This window comes from Haemaphysalis longicornis, unplaced genomic scaffold, assembly GCF_048455015.1.
Source record: "Haemaphysalis longicornis isolate Haplotype H1 unplaced genomic scaffold, Haemaphysalis longicornis Haplotype H1 scaffold_2, whole genome shotgun sequence".
In the NCBI taxonomy this organism is placed as follows: Eukaryota; Metazoa; Arthropoda; class Arachnida; order Ixodida; family Ixodidae; genus Haemaphysalis; species Haemaphysalis longicornis.
In genome coordinates this window covers 74,905,450-74,911,521 of record NW_027526295.1, presented here as the reverse complement: position 1 = coordinate 74,911,521, position 6,072 = coordinate 74,905,450, and positions in this window count along the sequence as shown.

Below are 6,072 nucleotides of genomic sequence, written 5' to 3'. Positions count from 1 at the left end.
AGACCTACAGACATACAGACAGACCAAAATTTCTGTGATTAAGTAGCCGAAGAAAGACTATCGTCATTAAAAACAAGGTAGGACGTATCCATGTGCACTTAACGTATGATATCTTACACTGATACCACCCCCTCCTGCAATTTAAATACCCTATTGATGCATTAGTTTCCTATTAACACAGAATATAGTAAATCATAAGTCGCCTCAGTGGTTGAATATTGCGTATTCATATTACGGAAACAAAATTCTGTTTAGCCGCCAAGGTAAAAACTGATCCCGGAGGTTGGTCGATAGCACTTATCACGCGCGTAATATTCATTCCGCAATCAAGAAAACAGATGAAATGAAAAAAAAATGAGGCCTGCGAGAAAACACAATGATACGGCCTTCTGTACGACGGCAGTGACGACGAACAGAATGATAACCTCAAACGTGCGAGCAGTGGTGGTGCAGCCTGTTGAAAGCTAAATATTTTTACACAGATTTTTTGACGCGGGGAATAGAGCAAAATAACTCTGTCTATGGAATTCAACCTCTTGCATATCAATTCAGTTTGTTTACAGTAAAGGGTCGTCCCGCTGAAGCAGCACTGCGGTGAGCTAAAAGTCGGTGCGACCTTAGGTATCAACTCTTATTCTGGAAATTTGTTTTGAAGAACTGCTGCTTGAAGTGCGATTATGGAGAGTTTTGTTTCTAGCTTATACAACCTCATAGTTCTTTAGTAAGCTTACAAAACGCTTAAACGGCAACTGAAGTGATTTGTAAACAATGCGGGATTACGAGCGCAAATTATAGTCCGGAGTCCCTAGGCCCTGTTTCGACCACTCTGAGCGCGTTTACGTGAATTTATTTAGTAGAAAAATTAATTCGAAAATGCTGTCCTCCTCTCTGCACTCTCGCCCATTTTCTTTGGCGTTTTCGTGTGACGTCAGCAGGAGAGGAGCTGGCAATTGGCTGCGCTACTGCACGGCTCGCCCAACTTCCGCGACCGAGTCAGTCGGCCAACGTTTAGTCCGCCGGCCGCCCACGGGTCATGGCAATTCGCTCGATCAGTTGAAACTAAGCCACAACACGTTTGTGAATAGAAGAATGTGCCCTTCTTTACTTCGTTAGTTTGTACTCTGTATCTACCTCCAAGTCACGGTCGCTTCACACAAGCGCTGCACAAGCGCACAAGCGACACTTCGCTGACTGGTACGCCAGTAGGAAAATATAAGGCATCTTGAAGGGGTAGAAGAGATAGCGAAGCCAATATAGGTACTAAGGAAATAAAATCAACTGATAATTTTACCGTACAGCGTAAACTAGGGTGCGGGAAGCACTTTTTTGCGCTGGGCGAACAAGCACAGCGGTCAGCAGCACGGCTACGCATCTGCGAACGCTTTTCCGTCTAGGAAATGCAATTGCTACACGTGAGCAATTGTGGAAACTCGGGGGACGCTTACTACACGAGCGCAATACAACAAATAGTCACCGAAGCTGCTTCAAATACTAAAACTAAATAGAAGTGTAAACTGGTTATACATTATATACCTTATATTTCCAATGGCGGCAGCCCTCTCGCCCGTGGTCGTGTGGTCTGGAGCGCTAGGTATATATGTAATAGCAACTGTTTTGCCCGTCACAAGCTCGAATCCCCGTGGGTACAAGCTTTTTTTTTTTTATAAGATAACTTTTTCGTTTTACGCCGATGTTTTCTATACTGAGTTTACCTTTTTTTGGGCCGCAACGTTCACTGCTCCACGAACTAGTGTGCAGAACTCCCGCAGCCTGGCACTGGCGCGCTAGCGAGTTCTCGTTGGCGTGCTGTTGCCATAAGCACCGACTGCTTGCGGGCAGTGGGCACAGGCCAGAATCAACAGACCCTTGGCCTGGTGCGAACACGCTTTTTACGATTCAGGCATGAGTGAGGCAAGCTCCAAATATGGGGGAAAAGCGCATGCATTTGTGCGTCTGTGGGTGCGTGGAGGGCGTTCATGCACTGTGTAGGCCTCGCCTAGTGAATACTACGATTCCAAGCCGTCCTGGGAGGCTTATCTTATGCATTTTACAGCCGACAACATGGCAGAAGCACGGTACTACGATTACTGGGATATTGAGAATGCCCATCCAACGACGCCATCGGATGTCAAACATGTTGTTTTACAGAACCGAAACCGAAACTTTTTTGATTGCTAACCTTGGGCATCGTCCAATCCCGGTGGCCCCTCCTCCCAACGTCACAGCTTAGTTGGTGCGGCCGCCGCAAACCGCGCATGGTAGTTTTTCTTCTTTCGCGCTTTGTAAAATAATTACCGATTTGTCAAGCGGATAAACGATGAAAAGTGTGCTAATTTGAGCCAGCCTACGCAGTGCAAGCAAAAACGGGAGCTTGACAAATTCACTTCAGTATCCCTTTAAGTAAGATATCAGTATATGCCCACTCTTTGCCAAATTGGTTGCAGAATTGTGCAACTTTTATGTACTGATTTCCAATAGCAATATTTAAAACATAAATGAAAGCCTTCAATCCGCAAGACAATGATTTTGTGACAAATACAAAAAAGTAGGCTAGAGCACGCATTTTGCAAGGCCAATTGGTGGTGGCATTTTACTTATCAGGTATCGCTAAGGTACGGCTAGGGATTCTCCTGTGACTGCTGAAGGGATTAGCTCTGTATTCATGCTTATATACTGCTGAATATATAGCAAAAGAAACGTTTTTGCGAAAAACAGGCCGGAAAGCTGACAGAATAAGTGAACAAAAGTAAGACGGATTAAGCCGTGGTTTATAATTTACAGTCGAAGGCTCGCTGGTTAACTCTTATCGGAAACAGCGGAGCGTGAGGAAAGGGAACGACATGAAAGCTTGCCGGCAAAATTCTTTTTCTGTTCGCTATGCAGGGGTCATTATAAGACAATTATCTTGCCAACGGCCGGGTGGATATCAAACATTATTTGGAAAGATGAATGACATTTGGATGAATGCATGAACTGCGGATGCAGCGGCGCGTGCCATAGTTACTGTCTGTCGGATGTGAAATGTCCACAAGCAAAGTTGATCGACGATGCAGGACAGATCACATGAATGCCTGGCATCCCAATAACCTTAATTACCGGACATGTGCTGGGCCGTTAAGACGAACGTCACTGCTACTAATTAAATCAGCCAGGGGCGAAGATCAACTCAGCTTTACTCGCATATGTTGAGAATATAATTAATTGTCCAGCCGCACTGAAATAGATGGTACGGGTGAAAAAGTAACCCAAGAAGTTCATTGATTGAGTGATTGATTGAATAATTGATTGATTGATTGATTGATTGATTGATTGATTGATTGATTGATTGTAGGGTTTTACGCGCCGGTGCAACGCAGGCGATGAGGCGCTCCGTAGTGGAGGGCTGCGGATTAATTTCGACCACCTTGGGATCTTTAACGTGCGCCGAAATCACGTACACACGGGCGTTTTTGCTTTTCGCCTCCATCAGAAAAGCGGCCGCCGCGGCCGGGAATCGAACCCGCGACCCTGTGCTCAGCAGCGCAACGCCTTAGCCACTGAGCCACCGCCGCGTGTTACCCCTAGAAGTCAGGAGCAAAAAATTAACATTTGAGTAGATCAATCACCTGCAGCAATTAGGTCACGGCCGTCTGTCTAATGCTGAATTAAACAAATAATACTTCTGCCGCAAGGAAATAAACGGTATAAGAGTTCAGTATATTTTATCAACTCCAAACGCAGTTATGTCGTTTCTAAGCTGAAGAAATGAATTTGCAATAAAATACCTTCCAGATTAATGACAGCGTCAATTAAATTGCAAGAAACGTGGGTCGCATAACATCCCTTTGAGATACAATACGCATTTGTAACTAAGTGCCACGTCAGAACTGCTTCGTGTGAAATCAGGCCAAATAACTTTACCATGTTGCTCAGATTGCCACATTTTAAAAGACCAGACCTAGGAGGCGGTACTCCGGTGCCTCCAGCTACATTTCGCCACTAAAAAATTTGTGTTCCACATGAAATAAATTATGGCCACAAGAAAAAAGACAAAAAGCGCACAAGACGATATTGCATTTCCGTGTTCCCAATTAAGAAATCCGCGGTGCGGGTAAAGTCTAATAGCAATAAAACATTTCTGATTGGGCCGAAATCTTGGGGTTTAAACCCGTAAACGCATAATCTACTGTTCTAAAACGTCGAAAGATGCCAGCACTAGATTAGCTGGGGCAGGTCTAAAGCCAACAAAAATAAATACAACGGAGGAAATCCAGAATGAACAACTAAAAGGCAAGCCGACTCGTCGCTGACAAAAATGAAATGACGGCATTTAACATCCAGGGCCCGAGAAAAACTCTGCTCATAAAATTTCACCCAGGGAAAGAGGAGAGCGACGAGCGTAACAATAACGTTAGATGGAATGAGTAAATTAAAGGATTTCTTAAATGTGTTTTGAGCACACTAAATGAACAAGCGTAGTCGCTAGGTTGCGCGCTCAACGTCATTTGTGTCAATATAACCTTCTAACAGCAACTGTTTAAAGGGACACTGAAGTGATATGTAAACATTGCGGGATTACTTGCGCAAATTGTAGTCCGGAGTCCCCAGGCCATGTTTCGACCACCCTGGGCGCGTTTACGCGATTTTATTTAGTAGAAAAATTAATTCGAAAATGCTGTCCTCCTCTCTTTACGCTCGCCCATTTTCTGCGGCGTTTTCGTGTGACGTCAGGAGGGGATAAGCTGGCAATTGGCTGCGCTACTGCACGGCTCCCCGGCCTTCAGACAGAGTCAGTCGGCCCAGCGTTTCGTCCGCCGGCCGCCGACGGGTCGTCGCAATTCGTTCGCTCAGTTGAAACGAAGCCAGGACACGTTTGTGAATGGTAGAATTTGCCTTTCTTTACTTGGTTAGTTTGTACACTGTATCTAGCTCCAAGTCAAGGTCGCTTCACCCAAGCGCTGCACAAGCGCACATGCGACGCTTCGCTGACTGGTATGCCAGTAGGAAAATATAAGGCCTCTTGAAGGCGGGAGAAGAGTCAGCGAAGTCAATATAGGTACTAAGGAAATAAAATCAACTGATATTTTTACCGTACAGCGTAAAACTAGGGTGCGGGAAGCACTTTTTTGCGCTGGGCGAACAAGCACAGCGGTCAGCAGCACGACTACGCATCTGCGAACGCTTTTCCGTCTACGAAATGCAATTGCTAGACGTGAGCTATTGTGGAAACTCGGGCGACGCTTACTGCACGAGCGCAATACAAGAAATAGTCACCTAAGCAGCTTGAAATGCCAAAACTAAAGAAAAGGGTAAACTGATTGTACAATATGTACCCTATATTACCAGTACCAGCGTAGCCCGGACAAAACCAGCAATACGCCTTATCGTGATGTAAGCACTGTATTATTATGCGAAATTGTGAATGATTTCGGTCTGGAAGACGTGGGAGATTGTTTTGGCAGCGGAAAAGATGTCCAGTTTACACATTTTCAAGGGGCTAGCCACGCCCCCTTGGATAGGGCATACGTTTCAGCCGAATTGCTGCCTTCGTGTTGTGAATATAGCGTATCCCCTGTTTCGTTCTCCGACCACTGCTTAGTTTGCTTTTTCCTTGGTAGTAAAAAGGAAAACACAAAGAAATTTACATGGGATTTATGGAAATTAAATGACAAACTCTTAGAAGATGATATTTTTATGGAACGAGTAAGAAACTCTTTGGAAAAACTAGAAAAGTGCAGCAGTGAAAAATACGGCGTTCAATGGGAACACTTCAAACAAGAAATAAAAATGGGAGCAATCGAAAGGGCAAGTGCCATTAAAAAGGAGAAACAAAAAGCCTGTTGCGCACTATGTTGCAGACGATGGTTGCTGAAGAAAGGCGAGCACCGGGGGCATTTAAAGAAGAGATACGGGCCACAAAAGCTAAACTTGAGCAGATAGATGCGGAGCGGTATCACGCAGCGCTTGTCAGAGCGAGAGCGGAAAAATTTATAGCCGGCGAAATGCCCACCAAGAGAGCGCTGGGGACGCAAAAAAGATACGCTCGCCGTAACGAAATAACGGAGATTGAATATAATGGCACAATTAGCAGTG